The sequence below is a fragment of the Salvelinus fontinalis genome, unplaced genomic scaffold (assembly GCF_029448725.1).
Source record: "Salvelinus fontinalis isolate EN_2023a unplaced genomic scaffold, ASM2944872v1 scaffold_0980, whole genome shotgun sequence".
Lineage (NCBI taxonomy): Eukaryota > Metazoa > Chordata > Actinopteri > Salmoniformes > Salmonidae > Salvelinus > Salvelinus fontinalis.
The window spans coordinates 10,570-35,099 of NW_026601189.1; the positions used below are offsets into that span (position 1 = coordinate 10,570).

Here is a 24,530-nt window from a genome sequence, read left to right on the forward strand (position 1 = left end):
CGGGGGGATTTATACTAACGTTAGTATCTGTACTTACTGGTGGCACAGACGCTGTTTCTTCCTTTCCTACACTGAAATTACCCTTGCCTAACGATTGCGTCTGAAGCTGGGCTTGCAGCACAGCTATCCTCGCCGTAAGGCGATCGTTCTCCTGTATATTATGAGTACAGCGACTGCAATTAAAAGACATGATAATGTTACTACTTAGCTTCGGCTGTTGAAAGTACTGACGAACCATGTCCAGATAAAGCGTCCGGAGTGAAAAAGTTGAATGAGGGAAAAAACTCTTTGCATCAACTTCATGTCATTACCAATAAAAGCCTTTGACACTTATGAAATGTTTGTAATTATACTTCAGTATTTCATAGTAACATCTGACAAAAATATCTGAAGACACTGAAGCAGCAAACTTTGTGGAAATTAATATTTGTGTCATTCTCAAAACTTTTGGCCACGACTGTAGGTCGCATTCTGTATCATACAGCTATGAAAGTTATATATTTACAACCACCTGCTCGATTGGAATTAAGCGACATCTGTGTCTTGAGTGTCCAAGAACGGTTTAGTTTTTTTGTGTTCTGACTTGTAAAACAGAATGAATAAATAAGTAATGTAAACATTATCAGTAATTACCAGGAAACTCTACAACATTTGTTTTAAAATCACACCAAGATTGTTAAAACTGGCCTTAGCTTATTGAGCGATCTGATTAGGATTTACCCTCGTAGCAAGGCCTATTTATCATGTGGAGGTTTCATTCAGATCTCTTTTTTTAAAAACACACTGTCTTTGGCAGGAGAAAGACCAGACTCAGAGGAACCAGAGCCAGGGACGTCCAAACCAACAAGAAGACACCAGTGTTCCCGCTGTGGAAAGTGTTTTAACCAGTTAAGGGACCTGTACCGACATGAGAGAATACACACAGGGGAGAAATCTTACCACTGCTTGCAGTGTGGAAAGAGTTTTAACCAGTTAGGGCATCTGAAAGAACATGAGATAATACACACAGGGGAGAAGCGTTACCACTGCTCCCAGTGTGGCAAGTGTTTTAACCGGTCGGGAACCTGAAATCACACGAGAGAATACACACAGGGGAGAAGCCTTACCACTGCTCCCAGTGTGGAAAGAGTTTTAACCGTTTAAGGACCCTGAAAGTTCACGAGAGGACACACAGGGGAGAAGCCTTACCACTGCTCCCAGTGTGGCAAGTGTTTTAACCAGTTAGGGAACCTGAAACAACACAAGAGAATACACACAGGTGAGAAGCCTTACCAATGCTCCCAGTGTGGAAAGTTTTTCAGCCAGTCAGGGGATCTGAAAAAACATGAGATAATACACACAGTGGAGAAGCCTTACCACTGCTCCCAGTGTGGAAAGTGTTTCAACCGGTCAGGGCATCTGAAAGAACATGAGATAATACACACAGGGGAGAAGCCTTACCACTGCTCCCAGTGTGGAAAGTGTTTCAACCGGTCAGGGCATCTGAAAGAACATGAGATAATACACACAGGGGAGAAGCCTTACCACTGCTCCCAGTGTGGCAAGTGTTTTAAACGGACAGGGAACCTGAAAAAACACGAGAGAATACACACAGGGGAGAAGCCTTACTACTGCTCCCAGTCTGGCAAGAGTTTTAACCAATTAAGCAGCCTGAAAAAACATGAGAGAATACATACAGTTGAAAAGCCTAACCACTGCTCAGAGTGTGGAAAGTGTTTCAACCGGTCAGGGGATCTGAAAAAACACGAGAGAATACACACAGGGGAGACGCCTTACCACTGCTCCCAGTCTGGAAAGGGTTTTAACCAATTAAGCAACCTGAAAGAACACATGAGACTGCACATAGAGGAGAAGGCTTACAAAAGCTCAGACTGTGGGAAAACCATATGAAATTGCTTCTTCCAATTATTGATAAACATGTACCTGTTAAGAAACTGACTGTTAGAACTGTTAAGGCTCCATGGATTGATGAGGAATTTAAAAACTGTATGTTTGAAAGAGTTTGGGCAAAAGGAGTGGCTAACAAGTCTGGCTGCACATCTGGCTGGCTTACGTACTGCAAATGGAGAAATGATGTGACCAAACTCAACAAAATAATACACTTTATTAGGAAGCCAAGATCAATGATATAAAGAATGATGGAAAAAAACTTGTAAAAAATCATAATGAAAGAAAAGCAGTGCAAGTATTGAATGTTGTAAAGTTAGTGTGAGAGAGGTGGAAAAATTGTTATCGATCAATAATGACATTGACAACTTAGATGGGAAGCTACTGAGGACAGTAGCTGACTCTATAGCCACTCCTATCTGTCATATGTTTAATCTGAGCCTAGAGGAAAGTCTTTGTCCTCAGGCCTGGAGGGAAGCCAAAGTAGTTCCACTACCCAAGAGTGGTAAAGCGGCCTTTACTGTTTCTAACAGCAGACCTATAAGCTTGCTGCCAGCTCTTAGCAAACTGTTGGGAAAAATTGTGTTTGACCAAATACAATGATATTTCTCTGTAAACAAATTAACAACAGACTTTCAGCATGCTTATAGAGAAGGGCACTCAACATGTGCTGCACTGACACAAATGACTGATGATTGGTTGAGAGAAATTGATAAGAAGATTGTGGGAGCTCTATTGTTAGATTTCAATGTATCCTTTGATATTATTGACCATAACCTCTTGTTGAAAAAACGTATGTGCTATGGCTTTTCAACCTCTGCCATAATGTGGATTCAGAGCTATCTATCTACTAGAACTCAGAGGGTTTTTAATGGAAGCTTCTCTAATGTCAAACATATAAAGTGTAATGTACCTCAGGGCAGCTCTCTAGGCCCTCTACTCTTTTCTATTCTTACCAATGACCTGCCACTGGCATTAAACAAAGCATGTGTGTCCATGTGTGCTGATGATTCAACCATATACGCATCAGCAACCACAGCTAATGATGTCACTGAAACACTTAACAAAGAGTTGCAGTCTGTTTTGGAATGGGTGGCCAGTAATAAACTGGTACTGAACATCTCTAAAACTAAGAGCATTGTATTTGGTACAAATCATTCCTTAAGTTCTAGACCTCAGCTGAATCTGGTAATGAATTGTGTTGCTGTTGAACAAGTTGAGACTAAATTACTTGGCATTACCTTAGATTGTAAACTGTCATGGTCAAAACATATAGATTCAGTGGTTGTAAAGATGGGGAGAGGTCTAGCCTCAAAGAGATGGTCTGCTTTTTTGACACCACACTCCAAAAAGCAAGTTCTGCAGGCTCTAGTTTTGTCTAATCTTGATTATTGTCCAGTCGTGTGGTCCAGTGCTGCAAAGAAAGACCTATTAAAGGTGCAGCTGGCCCAGAACAGAGCGGCACATTTTGCTCTTAATTGTAATCAGAAGACTGATATTAATACTATGCATGCCAGTCTCTCTTGGCTAAGAGTTGAGGAGAGATTGACTGCATCACTTCTTCTTTTTATAAGAAACATGAATATGTTGAAAATCCCAAATTGTTTGCATAGTCTGTAAGGGAATTCTGCCCTATGTGCACAGAAGAGACCACAGGAAATCCGTATTTGATCAGAGCTTAGTTTGTTTAATAAGGATTGCAACCCGGAGTTTACACTTACAGCAATTTGCAAGCAAGACACTCAGTTCAAAATATGGTGTTTTCCCTTTTTATCCCCTACTGAGGATCACCCCGCCCCGGGTGATGTCCCTTATTAACACCATATAAGCTCATAATTTATAGTTGCTAATACAAAGATGTCTCTGCTAGGCGGAGTTCAGCTTATTGCGTTATTGGCAGTTAGTTTCCCTATCACTCTTCCCCTTATTGCTATCATGTCAGACTGAAAGTAAGACTGGAACATAGTATCAACAGGAACTCTTAGTTCCCTTTATCCATCTGTTACCTAAAATATAGTTTCAACACATAGACATCTGACTTTGTACAGTTGACCTTTTCATGCACTTGCAAGGTGTCAACCACTGATTCTTCATCTCAAGCTAAAGCAACACAAGAATCATTGTACTTTTGTCATCACAGGTGTTCCTATAATGTACAGATATCATCAAAGTTCTTACAAGTCAACTTACACACAGCTCTGACACACACACTTATCCCACCAGACATGCCACCGGGGGTCTTTTCACAGTCCCCAAGTTTCCAGAACAAATTCAAGAAAGCGTACAGTATTATATAGGGCCCTTATTGCATGGAACTTCCTTCCATCTCATATTGCTCAAATAAACAGCAAACCTGGTTTCAAAAAACAGATTAAGCAACACCTCACGGCACAACCCCTCTCCCCTATTTGACCTAGATAGTTTGTGTGTATGCATTGATATGTAGGCTACGTGTGCCTTTTACAAAATGTATGTAGTTCTGTCCTTGAGCTGTTCTTGTCTATTGATGTGCTGTATTATGTGTCATGTTTTGTGTGGACCCCAGGAAGAGTAGCTGCTGATTTTGCAACAGCTAATGGGGATCCTAATAAAATACCAAACTCTGTTATTCTTTCTGAGCTCAGAAATAAAGATTCTTGGTTTGACTTGGACTCCAACAGATCCTTATTTTATAATATCCACCACAACTCTCCCACGGATTGCTGTTTATCATTGTCTCAATGAAGAGTTCTTTGTTTTACTTTCCAATAAACATTGTTTCCACGTCAAAATAAAAAACATCTTTAACATAATGAACCTTCACTATCTTCATCCCTAAACTAGCAACATTAACTATTGTCTATTGTTATTCTCAATGACCTTCCTGGCCATATGAAATCCTAGCTAAATACAATGTTCCCTACCAGTTTTCATTTTATTTATTTATTTTTTATTTAACCTTTATTTAACCAGGTAGGCAAATTGAGAACACGTTCTCATTTACAATTGCGACCTGGCCAAGATAAAGCAAAGCAGTTCGACACATACAACAACACATAGTTACACATGGAGTAAAACAAACATACAGTCAATAATACAGTGAAAATAAGTCTATATACAATATGAGCAAGTGAGGTGAGATAAGGGAGGTGAAGGCAAACAAAATATATATATAAATAAATAAAAAAATATATAAAGGCCATGGTGGCGAAGTAAATACAATATAGCAAGTAAAAAAAATAACACTGGAATGGTTGGTTTGCAGTGGAAGAAGGTGCAAAGTAGAGATAGAAATAATGGGGTGCAAAGGAGCAAAATAAATAAATACAGTAGGTAAAGAGGTAGTTGTTTGGGCTAAATTATAGATGGGCTATGTACAGGTGCAGTAATCTATGAGCTGCTCTGACAGCTGGTGCTTAAAGCTAGTGAGGGAGATAAGTGTTTCCAGTTTCAGAGATTTTTGTAGTTCGTTCCAGTCATTGGCAGCAGAGAACTGGAAGGAGAGGCGGCCAAAGGAAGAATTGGTTTTGGGGGTGACCAGAGAGATATACCTGCTGGAGCGCGTGCTACGGGTGGGCGTTGCTATGGTGACCAGCGAGCTGAGATAAGGGGGGACTTTACCTAGCAGGGTCTTGTAGATGACCTGGAGCCAGTGGGTTTGGCGACGAGTGTGAAGCGAGGGCCAGCCAACGAGAGCGTACAGGTCGCAGTGGTGGGTAGTATATGGGGCTTTGGTGACAAAACGGATGGCACTGTGATAGACTGCATCCAATTTATTGAGTAGGGTTTTGGAGGCTATTTTGTAAATGACATCACCGAAGTCGAGGATTGGTAGGATGGTCAGTTTTACAAGGGTATGTTTGGCAGCATGAGTGAAGGATGCTTTGTTGCGGAATAGGAAGCTGATTCTAGATTTAACTTTGGATTGGAGATGCTTGATGTGAGTCTGGAAGGAGAGTTTACAGTCTAACCAGACACCTAGGTATTTGTAGTTGTCCACATATTCTAAGTCAGAGCCGTCCAGAGTAGTGATGCTGGACAGGCGGGCAGGTGCAGGCAGCGATCGGTTGAAGAGCATGCATTTAGTTTTACTTGTATTTAAGAGCAATTGGAGGCCACGGAAGGAGAGTTGTATGGCATTGAAGCTCGCCTGGAGGGTTGTTAACACAGTGTCAAGAGAAGGGCCAGAAGTATACAGAATAGTGTCGTCTGCATAGAGGTGGATCAGAGACTCACCAGCAGCAAGAGCGACATCATTGATGTATACAGAGAAGAGAGTCGGTCCAAGAATTGAACCCTGTGGCACCCCCATAGAGACTGCCAGAGGTCCGGACAACAGACCCTCCGATTTGACACACTGAACTCGATCAGAGAAGTAGTTGGTGAACCAGGCGAGGCAATCATTAGAGAAACCAAGGCTGTCGAGTCTGCCGATGAGGATGTGGTGATTGACAGAGTCAAAAGCCTTGGCCAGGTCAATGAATATGGCTGCACAGTACTGTTTCCTATCGATAGCGGTTAAGATATCGTTTATGACCTTGAGCGTGGCTGAGGTGCACCCATGACCAGCTCTGAAACCAGATTGCATAGCGGAGAAGGTATGGTGGGATTCGAGATGGTCGGTAATCTGTTTGTTGACTTGGCTTTCGAAGACCTTAGAAAGGCAGGGTAGGATAGATATAGGTCTGTAGCAGTTTGGGTCTAGAGTGTCTCCCCCTTTGAAGAGGGGGATAACCGCAGCTGCTTTCCAATCTTTGGGAATCTCAGACGACACGAAAGAGAGGTTGAAAAGGCTGGTAATAGGGGTGGCAACAATTTCAGCAGATAGTTTTAGAAAGAAAGGGTCCAGATTATCTAGCCCGGCTGATTTGTAAGGGTCCAGATTTTGCAGCTCTTTCAGAACATCAGCTGACTGTATTTGGGAGAAAGAGAAATGGGGAAGGCTTGGGCGAGTAGCAGAGGGGAGGGCAGTGCTGTTGACCGGGGTAGGGGTAGCCAGGTGGAAAGCATGGCCAGCCGTAGAAAAATGCTTATTGAAATTCTCAATTATAATGGATTTGTCGGTGGTGACAGTATTTCCTATCTTCAGTGCAGTTGGAAGCTGGGAGGAGGTGTTCTTATTCTCCATGGACTTTACAGTGTCCCAGAACTTTTTTGAGTTTGTGTTGCAGGAAGCAAATTTCTGCTTGAAAAAGCTAGCCTTGGCTTTTCTAACTGCCTGTGTATACTGGTTTCTAGCTTCCCTGAAAAGTTGCATATCACGGGGGCTGTTCGATGCTAATGCAGAACGCCATAGGATGTTTTTCTGTTGGTTAAGGGCAGTCAGGTCAGGAGAGAACCAAGGGCTATATCTGTTCCTGGTTCTAAATTTCTTAAATGGGGCATGCTTATTCAAGATGGTGAGGAAGGCATTTTAAAAAAATATCTAGGCATCCTCTACTGACGGGATGAGATCAATATCCTTCCAGGATACCTCGGCCAGGTCGATTAGAAAGGCCTGCTCGCTGAAGTGTTTCAGGGAGCGTTTGACAGTGATGAGTGGAGGTCGTTTGATCGCTGACCCATTACGGATACAGGCAATGAGGCAGTGATCGCTGAGATCTTGGTTGAAAACAGCAGAGGTGTATTTGGAGGGCAAGTTGGTTAGGATGATGTCTATGAGGGTACCCGTGTTTACGGAATTGGGGTGATACCTGGTAGGTTCATTGATAATTTGTGTGAGATTGAGGGCATCAAGCTTAGATTGTAGGATGGCTGGGGTGTTAAACATGTTCCAATTTAGGTCGCCTAGCAGCACAAGCTCTGAAGATAGATGGGGGGGAATCAGTTCACATATGGTGTCCAGAGCACAGCTGGGGGCAGAGGGTGGTCTATAGCAGGCGGCAACAGTGAGAGACTTGTTTTTAGAGAGGTGGATTTTTAAAAGTAGGAGTTCAAATTGTTTCGGAACAGACCTGGATAGTAAAACAGAACTCTGCAGGCAATCCTTGCAGTAGATTGCAACACCGCCCCCTTTGGCCGTTCTATCTTGTCTGAAAATCTTGTAGTTAGGGATGAAAATGTCAGAATTTTTGGTGGTCTTCCTAAGCCAGGATTCAGACACGGCTAAAACATCTGGGTTGGCAGAGCTAAAGTGCTAAAGCAGTGAACAAAACAAACTTAGGGAGGAGGCTTCTAACGTTAACATGCATGTCTTTGGTTATGCAAACGTTTGTTTATTAAATTATATTTCTCATTGAGATTAATATATTTTTTATTCTGTATGGGTCACGCATTGCTTTGCTCATATGTTCCCTTATGGGTCAATTATTTTAATTAGAATATAGCAATGATGCTCTCTCCTCAATCACTTACAGTTTCTTTGGAAAGTATTCAGACCCCTTGACTTTTTCCCATTTTGTTATGTTACAGCCTTATTAAAAAATGTATTAAATGAAACAATTTCCTCAGCAATCTACACACAATACCCCATATGACAAAGCGGAAACAAGTTTTTTATACATTTTTGCAAATGTTTTAAACACAAAAATTATTTACATAAGTATTCAGACCCTTTGCTATATGAGACTCATAATTGAGCTCAGGTGCATCCTGTTTCCATTGATCATCCTTGAGATGTTTCTGCAACTAGAATGGAGTCCACCTGTGGTAAATTCAATTGATTGGACATGATTTGGAAAGGCACACACCTGTCTATATAAGGTCCCACAGTTGACAGTGCAGATCAGAGCAAAAACCTAGCCATGAGGTTGAAGGAATTGTCCGTAGAGCTCCGAGACAGGATTGTGTCGAGGCACAGATCTGGGGAAGGGTACCAAAACTTTTCTGCAGCATTGAAGGCCCCTGATTTAGCCCCCTGCAGTAAAAGGTTATTCATGGAGTTAAATGATCTGTTTAAGTCATTTGTAAAGGGCACATCGTTAAGAATACAATTATCTTTTTTTTTGTGGTCTATATCCTCTCAATCATGTATTCCTTCATAAACAGAAAACGTTAACCTAAACACAACATGTGTGCAAGGGCCCCTCGGTTCACAATCTCTTGACCATTAAATCTGGATAGCTGACAACTATTATTTAAAGGGTAAAAGTGATCTGTTTAGGTCGTCATTAAAGGAAGTATAGTTAAAGAGTACAATGACCCTTCCATAGAGGATGGTGTGAGAACTTTGGGGCTTATTTTGGGGGGGGTTGACTGAGACATCCCTCGGACAGTCTTTTATGGGGGGTAAAATGTATCTGTTTAGGTCATCAGTAAAGGGGACATCTTAAAGATTACAATGACCCTTTCAAAGACAGACATCCCCCGGACCTCCCCCCATAACTATTTTTAAAAGGGTAAAAATTATCTGTTTAGGTCGTTAGTAAAACATATGTTTTGAAAGACACCTGGGGGTCCAGGTTGTTAGTTATTTTGTGTACATGTAACCGATTTGAAATGGCTAGCTAGTTAGCGGTGGTGCGCGCTAGCAGCCTTTCAGTCGTTGGCGTCACTTGCTCTAAGACATTGAAGTAGTGGTTCCCTTTACTCTGCAAGGGCCGCGGCTTTTGTGGAGCGATGGGTAACGATGGGTGACTGTTGTTGATGTGTGCAGAGGGTCCCTGGTTCACGCCCGGGTTTGGGCAAGGGGACGGACGTAAAGTTATACTGTTACATACATATAGTTCCCCTGTGTGCAAGGGCCCCCCTAGACTCACAACTTCTTGACCCTTAACATTCCCAGACAAGGGGAGAGATAGAGGGAGAGAAAGAGAGAGAGATATATTTCATTGAAGGTAAATTACATTTTCTTTCAAACCTTTTATTTTATTCAAAAACTTTAGTAGTCATTTAAACTTACATATTACAATTATTAAAGTTTACTATGTAATATTAAATACTAAATTATGTCACTAATGTTTTTTTACTAAAGAACTTATAAATATAAATCATACATGTTATTATTACATGTAGAAACACCACATGACAACAACATGGTTGCAACCCCACATAACAACAACATGGTAGCAGCACCACATGACAACAACATGGCAGCAACACAACATAACAACAACATGGTAGAAACACCACATGACAACAACATGGTTGCAACCCCACATAACAACAACATGGTAGAAACACCACATGACAACAACATGGCAGCAACACAACATGACAAAAACATGGTAGCAGCACCACATAACAACAACATGGTAGCAACACAACATAACAACAACATGGTAGCAGCACAACATGACAAAAACATGGTAGCAGCACCACATAACAACAACATGGTAGCAACACCACATGGTAGCAACACCACATGACAACAACATGGTAGCAGCACCACATAACAACAACATGGTAGCAACACCACATAACAACAACATGGTAGCAGCACAACATGACAACAACATGGTAGCAGCACCACATAACAACAACATGGTGGCAACATGACATGGCAGCACAACATGGTAGCAACACAACATGGTAGCAACACAACATGGTAGCAACACAACATGGTAGCAACACAACATGGTAGCAACACAACATGGTAGCAGAACCACATAACAACAACATGGTAGCAACACAACATAACAACATGGTAGCAACACAACATGACAAAAACATGGTAGCAACACCACATGACAACAACATGGTAGCAACACTACATGACAACAATATGGTAGCAACACCACATAACAACAACATGTTAGCAACACCACATAACAACAACATGATAGCAACACCACATGACAACAACATGGTAGCAACACCACATGACAACATGGTAGCAACACAACATGGTAGCAACACAACATGGTAGCAACACAACATAACAACAACATGTTAGCAACACCACATAACAACAACATGGTAGCAACACAACATAACAACAACATGGTTGCAACACCACATGACAACAACATGGTAGTAACACGACATGACAACAACATGGTAGCAACACCACATGACAACAACATGTTAGCAACACAACATAACAACAACATGGTAGCAACACCACATGACAACAACATGTTAGCAACACAACATGGTAGCAGCACCACATGACAACAACATGGTAGCAACACAACATGACAACAACATGGTAGCAACACAACATGGTACAAACATTATTGGGCACAGACAAGAGCACAAAGGCAAGAAGGTAGAGACAACAATACACCACGCGAAGCAGCCACAACTGTCAGTAAGAGTGTCCATGATTGAGTCTTTGAATGAAGAGATGGAGATAAAACTGTCGAGTTTAAGTGTTTTTTGCAGCTTGTTCCCGTCGCTAGCTGCAGCAAACTGAAAAGAGGAGCGACCCAGGGATGTGTGTGCTTTGGGGACCTTTAACAGAATGTGACTGGCAGAACGGGTGTTGTATGTGGAGGATGAGGGCTGCAGTAGATATCTTAGATAGGGGTGAGTGAGGCCTAAGAGGGTTTTATATATAAGCATTAAACCAGTGGGTCTTGCGACTGTTATACAGTCTTGCGACTGTTAAACTGAGATAACCAGTTTACAGAGGAGTATGGAGTGCAGTGAGGTGTCCTATAAGGAGCATTGGTGGCAAATCTGATGGCCGAATGGTAAAGAACATCTTGCCGCCCAATGTATCCTACCATGACTATATCCAACCCAGCTCCATGTGTTGCCACTATCATGTATCCTACCATGACAATATCCAACCCAGCTCCATGTGTTGCCACTATCATGTATCCTACCATGACAATATCCAACCCAACTCCATGTGTTGACACTATCATGTATCCTACCATGACAATATCCAACCCAGCTCCATGTGTTGCCACTATCATGTATCCTACCATGACTATATCCAACCCAACTCCATGTGTTGAATCTATCATGTATCCTACTTGGCTGAAGCTTTGATCCAGTGGGAGACGTATTGAGGAGCAGGGAGGTTAAAGGTCACTTCGGGATACAGCTGTTACTCTACACTATCCCTAGATAATCCAGTAATGAGAGAAACTGAATAGAATATTTAGGGCCCTATTCTTTTCTTTTTTTAACCTAATTCCATTTTCTCAATTTTTCCAGGTTTCACATTTGTCCCTGTTTTTCTGTTTTTCTCTCTAAATCACACTGTTAATAGAAAAACAACAACATTGGATGTTCTAAGTCCACAACAATACTTAAATCACATCAGGAGACCACTTTTGAAGTCTGAGACAAATCTAAGAAATTTTCATTTTTGTGTGTAGATACCCTTTAATTCAAGTGGCACCAGCAAGAGCCTTGCTTGGTTGGTGGTGTCTCTGTAGCACACATGTGATTGCAGAGTCTGCTGAACAAATCACAACTGGATTGATGCAAATAATCATGATATCATTCTGCCAGGTAGGCATAGACTACTTTGTAGTGAACATTTACTTGACAAGGTTTGTGGGAAAGCTTTGTCGTGTCTTTGCTATCGTTAAATTGAAGACTTATAGTTTTTATCATATATTCCTGTAATTAGGGCTTACGCTATCACTTGAGTAATAACGTAACTAATTAACTATGAATTCGAGGGCACCAGGGAAAGTTATTAGATTACAAAGTTATAATTTCCCAATATAACCTTTCAAATATTTTCATATCTGATCAATAGTCTTCTAATTAATGATTTATTTACTCTACCTCGTCAGTCTCATTCCAAACGTCGTAAATCGTTGATCTGCACGAACCCAGTCTTCACTATGAGTCATCCATACATCAATTGTCTTAAATCATTTATTTATTACTAACTAATTAATTCACAGAAATGCATAAACAAACAAACAAACTTAAAATAGTTACATGAAATGATGGGAGCAATATACCCTAGTGGGCTGAACCGGCATGGCGGCTGTTAGACAAAAGGGAAAGTTGCATTCGACTAATAATTCACTACAGAGTCCATAACTATAACAATTGACATGCTAATCCTTACACATGAACGCTCACTCATTCGGGAACAATTGCAATCAATATATATATAGTTACGTTCAGTGTGTGTGTCGTCTTGATCGTTGGAGAGAAGTTCGTTTTTGTTGGAGTTATTGTGGAGAGTTCAGTGACATTCGTTATAGAATGGATGTTTCGGCGGTTGTCTTTCTTCGCGTTCAATGATACCGAATTCCTAGCTGCAGACTAGAAGTCAATATCAAAGAATTGTTATGATTCGTATAAGAGTTTTAACCACGTGGGATGGTTAAAAGATTCAGCAGTCTGGTCTCAAACCTTGGCCCTCTCGTTATCGAGGTAAGCTGGTCTGCAACCTTTGTCCTCTCGTGATTGAGAGAAACATGGTCATAATGGTAATTTCTTAGGAGTTGGGTTTTATTCAGATAGCAGAGAGGGGTGGTCCCATGGTCTCTGACCCATACTGGGCTCAGGGCGGTCCTTGGATTTAGTTCAAATCAAAAAGGTATTTGTATTTTTCTTAATTAAACAGTCCAAAATCATATTACACAATTATACAAACAGTATCATACTCACTCATTCATTTTATACAACAAACAGATGTAAACCTCATATCTGAGGTTATTATATAAACAGTGGTATGGTAATGTGGTCCCACAGTCTCTCCTGAGTTTCCCACATGGGGACAAATGGACATGTTAATAGCTAGGATCTTCACCAATCTTTCCTACTTTGGCAGGAACATGAAATATGTTCGTACCTCAAGTTCTGTGAGGTGGAAGAGAATTCCTTTGTCCTGAAAGTTTACCCTCTGTCTTAATACTGTTTGTGGTGGGGAGATTCTCAGGAATTTACGACATCTCTCTGTGATCACCGCATGGGTTGTGGTGGAAAGGGAGAGGCAGGGAGAGGGGGATGGGGTTTGCTATACCCACGCAGGCAACGTCATGACAGCTTTTTAATCAACCAGAAGATGGTTGTCATTAGCATAATCGCCCAACAGCTAAACATAATGGTAGACAATTGCACTCAGACAGTGGCATTTCCGGGCTTTTTCCTCTTCAGAAAGTTGAAGGAAAATACAAATCACTTAGGATAATTTAGACGACTTGCAGGCAGTGGGTTCAGAATAACTATGACATAAAAATGAAAACTCTTTAATCTGTCACCTAATCCTACCTAATGGGCAGGTCAGCCCTGGAGTAAAGTATTGGCTGTAAGAAGTAAGAGAAAACATAACATCTGTTTATTTTATTTTATTACCTCTCATGACATTGCTTGCAAGAATAAACATTGTAATTAATATTTTTCCAATCTGCGTTACCCACTCCAGTCAGCAGGTGGCGATTTGAGCCTTTCAGGTGATGCTGCTTGCGTGACGTATATTCTAGTGGACGGAACTGGAGGCTTCAACAGCGACAAAAGGCTTCTGATTCAACCAACGTGGTGATTTGCTAGCGAACTTAAAACCGAAACATTGAAGCGCTTTAGACCAATCTTGTGTATTTTACTCTTAGTGTTTTGAATATAATTCTGTTTACTTATCTACTCTTTCATTTACACGTAATTTGCTTGTTAAATTAGCAAATGTGTTAAATTGATAATGCACTAGGCTAATCGACCGGAGCATGAGCTCACTAAGCTCGACGGAGAAAGAAGCTCTGATGAAAGGAGAGGAAGAAGCTTTCAGGATGAAAAAGGAGGAAGAGGAAGCTATCACATTGAAAGAAGAAGAGGATGATATTACAGTGAAAGAGGAAGATGGGAAAGAGGTTGTCAAAGTGGAAGAGGAGGAGGTAGAAGCTTTCAGAATCAAAAAGGAGGAAGATGCCATAACATTGAAAGAAGATAATGTAGTGAAAGAAGAGGAAGAACCTTTTAGAGTAAAAGAGGATGAGGAGGCTATCTCAATAAAAGAGGAGGAAGACGTTTTGGGAGTGAAAAGGGAGGCTGAAGAGTCGATTAAGACCAGTGAGTACTGACTTAAAAACGGGCACAAAATATGCATTTCTTGAACTAATGTGGGGTTTGAAAGGGGCATTCTACTGAAGTTCTACACTTTAATATGTTGTTCAGTACTCAATAAATTGTTAAAGGTGCTATCTGTCATTGGTACATATATTTTTGTGACTTTTATATTAGATGTATTGAAATATCCATGTAGTCCACATTAAAGTGCACTTCATAAATCAGGCTTTTCAGAATTCAACGTCTGGGAGCATAATTTCTAATACATTTTCAAAGGGCCGCAAAAGGACCCCTTTTCTTGGAACGACCCTTTTACATTTGCAACACAAACAACATTTTAGGAAATCACGATGAAAGTGGCCATTATAGGCACTTTTTTAGACATATTAATGCCTCTTGTAAGACTCTGTGATTGCAATCGATGGTCATAAGTTCACCATCTGTTTGATGTTCTCGTTCACACAGGAGATAGACATGACTTTCGTGGATCCTCTGGGGAGCCTCAACAACATCCTGATGCTGACGAGGCAGAGAAGAGTCTCTCCAGATCAGACCACCAGATGGTACAGCTTGGTCTCGTCTAGCATACAGCTTGCTCTATCGGGATCTGGGTTTCTGTAAGGCACTTTATGACAACAGTGACATCAGCATCCATAATGATATGTGTCTGTGTCCCCTCTTTATGGTTACTAGGACAACGCTAGCCCTTCCTCCCTCCCGGAGTCCCCGTGTCATGCCTCTCCCGGTAGCACCTTACTGCTGGGTATGAAGAGGTTGTCTGTGCTGCTGGTGGACTGCAGGAAAACAACGGGGCTGAGTGGAACTGTGAGAGGAGGAGAAGAGAAGAAAGGATCAGATTTGACTCATCAAAGTAAGTGCTGTAGTTTAGTTTGAACAAATGCAATAGATCTGCCCACTGGTATCTGTTACCAGGACAACCAGCAGAGTTCTGTTAGTTGACAGGAAGATAGACTGGTGGATATGGATGTTATGAATATCATAACACTGAAAAAGGATTCTGCCAATGAAAAGAGAGAAACCAATAGACCATATAAGACCTTGATGAAAGTTAGCTTTAGAGAGAAAGTTAAAAGATGATCCAATGTAAGGTGCTTGTTTTACAAAAGCTTTTCATTAAAACATGGATGTTACATTGCCTGTCCCAGTCAACCCCCCTATCTTTACAAGACTGTAGAACAGGAAAACTAAACTCCAGACACTGTTAATTAATGAACTAATACTGGAGGAAAGCTGTGATCAGGCTGCCCACACAAGAGAAAGCTTCAAACTGTAACCAGTGCCGTCAACCTTGTTCAGGTTATCAGTCAACCTACCAGGGTAGTTACAAACAGTAGAGGAATGAAATCATCAAGTTTTGGTCATATCTTTACTAATGCTGCAGAAATGTGTTTTAAAGCAGTATCCAGATCCATCAGATGTAGGGATCACAATATAGTAGCCATGTCTAGGAAAACCACAGTTCCAAAGGCTGGGCCTAATATTGTGTAAAAGAGGTCATACAATACGTTTTGTAGTGATTCCTATGTTGTTGATGTAAATAATATACTTTTTTTTAAACAAAGATAAATGACATAAAGAATGATTGTAAAAATCTTTGGAGCATCTTCAATTAAATTTTGGTTTAAAAAAATCAGCAATGACACGTCACCGGTGTTTAATTTCTATTTTACCTTTATTTAACTAGGCAAGTCAGTTAAGAGCCTGGGTACAGTGGGTTAACCGCCTTGTTCAGGGGCAGAACAACAGAGTTTTACCTTTTCAGCTCGGGGATTCGATCCAGCAACCTTTTGGTTACTGGCCTAACGCTCTAACCACTAGGCTACCTGCCGCCCCAGAGCTACCTGTCTACCAGAACACAGAGAGTGTTCTTTAATGGAAGCCTGTACAACAAAATCAAGGTAGAATCAGGAATTCCCCAGGGCAGCTGTTTGGCACCTACTTGTTTCAATCTTTACCAACGACATGCCAACGACATTTGAGTAAAGCCAGTGTGTCTATGTATGCGGATGACTCAACACTGTACACGTCAGCTATCACGGCAACTGAAATGACAGCAACACTTAACAAAGAGCTGCAGTGAGTTTCAGAATGGGTGGCAAGGAATAGTTAGTTAGTCCTAAATATTTCAGATGACCTTAAGTTACATGGCCTACTATGCTAATTCTGTAGCGGTATTGTTAGAGGGCGGTAAAGATAAAATTTTTGTTGGGAGCCAGGCAGGTATTAACCCTAGTTATTAAAGTTAGTTATTACCTATTATAACATTATTAATATTATTAAATATTATAAAAACCGAAAGGATAAGAGTAGAATAGATAGAGTAGCACTTCCAGACATGAAACATTATGGACATGAAACATGATGGAGTCTTAAAGGAGGACTGTAGCATCTAATGATGAAACATTATGGAGTCTTAAAGGAGGACTGTAGCATCTAATGATGAAACATTATGGAGTCTTAAAGGAGGACTGTAGCAGCTAATGATGAAACATTATGGAGTCTTGAAGGAGGACTGTAGCATCTGATGATGAAACATTATGGAGTCTTAGAGGAGGACTGTAGCATCATGAGGTAGCCACCTGGAATGCATTTCAATTAACATGTGTGCCTTTTTAGAAGTTAAGGTGTGGCATTTCTTTCCTTAAAACCTGTTTGGGATAGGGGGCAGTATTTTCACATCCAGGTTGAAAGCGTGCCCAAAAGTAAACTGCCTGCTACTCAGGCCCAGAAGCTAGGATATGCATATAATTGGTAGATTTGGATAGAAAACACTATAACATTTCTAAAACTGTTAAAATAATGTCTGTTAGTATAGCATAACTTATTTGGCAGGCAAAACCCAGAGGACAAACCATCCAGGAGGATTATTTTGTTGTTGAGGTGACTCTGTTTTCAATTGTTTTTCTATGGGAACATAGATTTCTGTGGCACTTGGTTGCAGTTCCTATTGCTTCCACTAGATGTCAACAGTCTTTAGAAATTGGTTCATGTTTTTCTTTATAGAAATGAAGAGGTACGGCTATTCAGAACGAGGGTCCAGCCTTGTGCTCTCTAATGTTTTGATGCGCGCTCTAGGTCACGCGCTTCACGTTGTTTTACGTATTTACGTATTAATATACCTAAAGTTGGATTAGGAAAGTTGTTTGAAATGTTTGGACAGAGTTTACAGGTAGCTTATTAGATATTTTGTAGTTATGTTGGGCGAGTTGAAACCGGTGCTCCAAATAAATGGACATTTTGGAGATATAACGACGGAATTAATCGAACCAAAGGACCATTTGTGATGTTTATGGGACATATTGGAGTGCCAACAGAAGAAGTTCTTCAAAAGTAAGGCACAAATTATATCGTTATTTCTGAGTTTTGTGTCGCGCCTGGCTGGTTGAAATATGATTGTCATGTGTTTGTTTGATGGGGTGCTGTCCTCAGATAATCGTATGGTTTGCTTTTGCCGTAAAGCCTTTTTGAAATCTGACACGGTGGCTAGATTAACCTGTTGAGGATGGGGGCGCTGTTGTCACTATTTATGCTAATCGTGTAATTTTTGAAACGGCTTCCCACAAAATTCTTGATCGTACAATATGCATATTATTATTATTATTGGATAGAAAACAGTCTATAGTTTCTATAGGAGTTGAAATTTCGTCTCTAAGTGGAACAGAGCCCATTCTACAGCAATTTCCCTGACATGGAGTCAGATTTCAGAAATTTTGGCCCCTGATCTGGAGTCAGTTAAAAGGTCACAGTTATTGCTATGAGTATACGGACACTGCTTACGTCTCCCCCTGGATGCCTTTACGTGATGACGATTTGAATGGGGTCGATTGCGCGTTCACAGGCACTACAAATTAAAAAAACCTGTAGCTAGGAACTCTTTTCTTGCTGCGTAATGCGCCTGGGGGACATCGACCCGCACTTGTTCCAAGCATTAGTGGAGGGAGTAATATTACTCTGGTCATGTTTCTACTCGTTATGGGAGTTAAAAACATCATACGGTAGTTAATTTAAAGCGTTTTATAGCAATTTATATCCGTTTAGTGCGATTTTGGGACATTTATTTCTGAAACGCTGTGAATTGCTGGGCACGCTTCCAGTTCATCCCGAACGCAGTTGGCATTTCCACATGGCAAGAGGACAGCTTTCCACCAAAAGACGATTACTCCCAAGAAAGGATCCTTTGCCCAAGATACTGATGGAAGAACAGCTCAAAGTAGGACATTTTTATTATGATAAATCGTGTTTCTGTCGAAAAATGTTAGTGGCTTAGGACGCCATGTTTTTTGACGTAGCTTCGCTTGGCGCAAACTGCATTGAAAAGTAAGGATAATTTAAAAAATGTAATTCCGCGATTGTATTAAGAATTAAATTGTCTATCAATCCCTGTCCACCCTATATTTTTTAGTCACGTTTATGAGTATTTATGTATAAGAATAGATCACTGTCTTATATGGCGCACGGACATTTTCTCACCAGCTGGGCTACATTTCACATTGTCTAACCATGATTTTGGTGGCTAAATATAAACATTTTCGATCAAACTCTATATGGATTGTGTAATATGATGTTACAGGAGTGTCATCTGAAGAATTCTGAGAAGGTTAGTGAAAAAATTAATTTATTTTGGCGATGTTGACGTTATAGCTCACTTTGGCTAGAATCAATGCTGGGCTGCTATGTGCTATGTGCTATGCTAATATAACGATTTATTGTGTTTTCGCTGTAAGACACTTAGAAAATCTGAAATATTGTCTGTATTCACAGGATCTGTGTCTTTCGATTAGTGTATGCTGTGTATTTTTACGAAATGTTTGATGATTAGTAAGTAGGTAAACACGTTGCTCTATGTAGTTTTGCTAGTCCATTTGTGACGGTGGGTGCAATTGTAACCTATGCCATCTACCTGAAATATGCACTTTTTTCTAACAAAAGTGATAGCTACTGGTGTTGGTGGACAAATAAAAGATGGTGGATTATGCCAATGTGTTTTTAGGTAATAGATGTACATCTTTACATATTGTGTCTTCCCTGTAAAACATTTTAAAAATCGGACATGTTGGCTGGATTCACAAGATCTGTGTCTTTCATTAGCTGTATTGGACTTTAATGTGTGAAAGTTAAATATTTAAAAAAAATATTTTTTTTGAATTTCGCGGCACTGGTTTTTCAGTGGGGGTGGGGGGGAGTGCCGCTAGCGGCACCCTCATCCTAGACAGGTTAACAAGAAGTTAAAATTGAATTTGGTGTATTGCACTTGTGAATGCATGAAAGTTAAATATTTCTAATAAAAAATATATATATTTCGCGCTCTGCACTTTCACCGGATGTTGTCGAAACGTTCCGCTAGCGGAAACCCTAGCCATAACAGGTTTTAATGTGTTTGAGCCAATCAGTTGTGTTGTGACAAGGTAGGGGTGGTATACAGAAGATAGCCCTATTGGGTAAAAGACGAAGTCCATATTATGTCAAGAACAGCTCAAATAAGCAAAGAGAAACAACAGTCCATCATTACTTTAAGGACCATCACAGGAATGGAAAGCCCAGAGTTACTTCGGATGCATAAGTTCATTAGAGTTACCAGCCTTAGAAATAACAGCCCAAATAAACGCTTCACAAAGTTCAAGCAACAGACATCTCAACATCATCGGTTCAGAGGAGACTGCGTGAATCAGGCCTTCATGGTCGAATTGCTGCAAAGAAACCACTACTAAAGGACACCAATAAGAAGAAGAGACTTGCTTGGGCCAAGAAACACGAGCCATGGACATTAGACCGGTGGATATCTGTCCTTGGGTCTGATGAGTCCAAATTTGACATTTTTGGTTCCGAGCGTCATGTCGTTGTGAGATGTGAGGGAGGTGAACGGATGATCTCCGCATGTGTGGTTCCCACTGTGAAGCATGGAGGAGGAGATGTGATGGTGTGCGGGTGCTTTGCTGTTGACAATGTCAGTGATTTATTTAGAATTCAAGTCACACTTAACCAGCATGACTACCACAGCATTCTGCAGCGATATGCCATCCCATCTGGTTTGGGCTTAGTCCCACTATCATTAGTTTTTCAACAGGACAATGACCAACACACCTCCAGGCTGTGTAAGAGCTATTTGACCAAGAAGGAGAGTGATGGAGTGCTGCATCAGATGACCTGGCCTACTCAATCCCCCGACCTCAACCAAATTGAGATGGTTTAGGATGAGTTGGATCGCAGAGTGAAGGGAAAGCAGCCAACAAGTTCTCAGCATATTTGGGAACTCCTACAAGTCTGTTGTTGGAAAAGCATTCCAGGTGAAGCTGGTTGAGAGAATGCCAAGAGTGTGCAAAGCTGTCATCAATGCAAAGTGTGGCTGCTTTGAAGAATCTAATATATATTTTGATTTGTTTAACACTTGTGGTTACTACATGTTTCCGTTTTGTGTTTTTTAATAGTTTTGATGTCTTCACTATTATTCTACAATGTAGAAAATAGTAAAAAATTAAGAAAAACACTTGAATGAGTAGGTGAGTTCAAACTTTTGACTGGTACTGTACGTTGAATTCCCTGGCAACAGCTCCAGTGGACATTCCTGCAGTCAGCATGCCAATTGCACGCTCCCTCTGAGACATCTGTGGCATTGTTGTGTGACAAAACTGCACATTTTAGAGTGGCCTTTTATTTATTAACAAGGTGCACCTGTGTTTAATAATCAAGCTGTTCAATCAGCTTCTTGATATGCCACACCTGTCAGGTGGATTGATTATCTTGGCAAAGAATAAATGTTCACTAACTGGGATGTTAAAAATTCTCCAATCTTTTTTTTTTCAGCTCATGAAACATCCAACACTTGTGTTTATATTTTTGTTCATTGTCGTAACTATCAGTTTTAGGCACATTTACCCAAATATTTCACCTTATTTTTTTACTTTACCCAAAATTTGACATGTTTCAAAATGTTGAAAATCTGTGAACGTCTAAATAAGAAATTGGTCCATTTAAACAGCATGTGTCGAACCCTTTCAACAACGGGGAGATGTTACTGATGTGCTTTGTGTCTTCGACGTAAAAACTAGTTTTTGACTTCCACTTAAAATTACTTATTTACTTATTTTATGTTTAAGGAAGTGTGTAGTTCACATTCTGTATCATACAGCTATGGAAGTTATATATTTAGAACCACCTGCTCAATTGGAATCTAGCGACGCCTGTGTCTTCAGTGTCCTAGAACTTTTTAGTTTTTTGTGTTCTGACTTGTAAAACAGAATGAATAAAATAAGTAATGTAAACATATTATCAGTAATTACCAGGAAGCTCTACAACATTTGTTTTAAAATCACACCAAGATTGTTAAAACTGGCCTCAGGTTGAGGGATCTGATTAGGATTTACCCTCGAAGCAAGGCCGTTTTATCATGTGGAGGTTTCATTCAGGTCTCTATTTTTTTTAAACACTGTCTTTGGCAGGAGAAAGACCAGACTCAGAGGAACCAGAGCCAGGGAGGTCCAAACCAGCAAGACAGTGTTCCCACTGTGGAAAGTGTTTTAACCAGTTTGGGGACCTGAAACGACATGAGAGAAGACACACAGGGGAGAAGCCGTACCACTGCTCCCAGTGTGGAAAGGGTTGTTACTTCTTATGGGAGCTTAAACAACATGAGAGAATACACACTGAGGAGAAGCCTTACCATTGCTCCCAGTGTGGAAAGAGTTTCAAAATGAAAGGACACCTGAACCAACACGAGAAAATACACACAAGGGAGAAGCCTTTTCACTGCTCCCGGTGTGGAAATTGCTTTTGCCAGTTAGGGAACCTAAAACGACATGAGAGAATACACACAGGGGAGAAGCCGTATCACTGCTCCCAGTGTGGAAAGTGTTTTAACCAGTTATGGGAGCTTAAACAACATGAGAGAATACACACTGGGGAGAAGCCTTACCATTGCTCCCAGTGTGGAAAGAGTTTCAAAAGGAAAGGACACCTGAACCAACACGAGAAAATACACTCAAGGGAGAAGCCTTTTCACTGCTTCCAGTGTGGAAAGTGTTTTTGCCAGTTAGGGGACCTAAAACGACATGAGAGAATACACACAGGGGAGAAGCCGTATCACTGCTCCCAGTGTGGAAAGTGTTTTAACCAGGTAGGGGAACTAAAACGACATGAGAGAATACACACAGGGGAGAAACCTTACCAATGCTCACAGTGTGGAAAGAGTTTTAACCAGAAAAGCTACCTGAAAATACATGAGAGAATACACATTGGGGAGAAGCCTTATCACTGCTCCCAGTGTGGCAAGTGTTTTAACCAGTTAGGGGACCTAAAACGACATGAGAGAATACACACAGGGGAGAAACCTTACCAATGCTCACAGTGTGGAAAGCGTTTTAACCAGAAAGCCTACCTGAAAAAACATGAGAGAATACACATTGGGTAGAAGCCTTAGCACTGCTCCCAGTGTGGAAAGGTTTTGCATGACTGAAAGAACAAATGAGACCGTACACAGAGGAGAAGGCTTATAAAAGCTCAGACTGCGGGAAAACATATTACTCATCACAGTCACTTAAAGGTCATTAGAGAATACACACAGGAGAGAGAAATTATTTCTCTTAGCGTGTATATTGATATTTCACGTCACATTGACTTAAAATTCATCAGAGAACATACACAGTGCTCCCATTGTCTTATATTGTTGACTGATAATGATTACCTGTTTTTACCACATGAAATTGAATTGTACAAAGTATACTAAAACATATATTTGTATGTTTTATTAGAAAACACGAATTGAATATGGAGTTTGTCGGTTTGAATATAGAGTAGGTCAGATTCCTTCTGTTTTAAATGGTCAATTTTTATGCGATTATTAGAAAACATGAATTGAATATTGAGTAGATCCGATTCCATGTGTTTAAATTGTCCTTTTTTAAACTCTGTGTGTGTTTATCTGGGTGTCTTCATCCAGCACTACAGATAATCAAGTGATATTTGGATGTGATGCATTTGTTCCGTTGTTTACATTTACAATGTTGGCCCACTGATGATTTAATGAAATGAAAATGTTCACAGACTGTAATGCAAAATGTTAATTGTATGTGTCCACATATCTGAGTATGTGACTTGTGGTGGATGAATCAGAATTAGTTGGGTAACATAGATAATTAAGATGTCTTATCTGCATAATATGCTCATGTGATATACTTGTTATTAAAATGTATCCATTCGGACTCTGGTGTTGGCAGTTGCACTTCTTCCCTCAGCTGGGGCTCAGTCACCTGGGTCCCAGAGAGGGGAGAGGTCAGGCTTGTCTTTCACATGTCCCTGGTGCTATGCAGAATATCAGGAAGGGAAGAGGACAGGAGGGAACATTGTCTTCATATGTGAATGTATCTGTTAAACTATGCGAAGGGATGGTGTGATTAATGGGGAACCAAGTGAGCTTGTCCAGGAGTGGGGTCAAGAAGGGGTTTTACTTGAGATGGGAGTATCTAGAGTTGACAATTGATAGAGTTGACAATTGAGTTATGCCATTGGATGAGTTGGTGTTTTGTGCTATGAAGTACCAGGAACGAGATTAGAACCTCGTCTTAGGGACCAAACTGAATGATAAATTATAGCGAATGCTATCTGGCTACGGGATACTCCTTTCTCATTATAAAGTCTCACTTTGTAAACTGTTCCTAATATCTGTGGTTTATGTCGACTAGGGGGTGGATCTTTGCTATAAAAGATCTCAGTAGCCATTGTGTTGCCACTCTCCACGGTTCATTAGAAATAGTGAATTGTTGAAAGTCATTGCAAAGATCTTATTATTA

The 24,530-nt window shown here is 40.6% G+C and overlaps 1 pseudogene; it reads left to right on the forward strand.

The window, feature by feature from the left end:
* Window positions 1-660: 660 nt before the first annotated feature.
* Window positions 661-23,197, forward strand: LOC129847968 (zinc finger protein 729-like; annotated as a pseudogene).
* The last annotated feature ends 1,333 nt before the right edge of the window (window positions 23,198-24,530 follow it).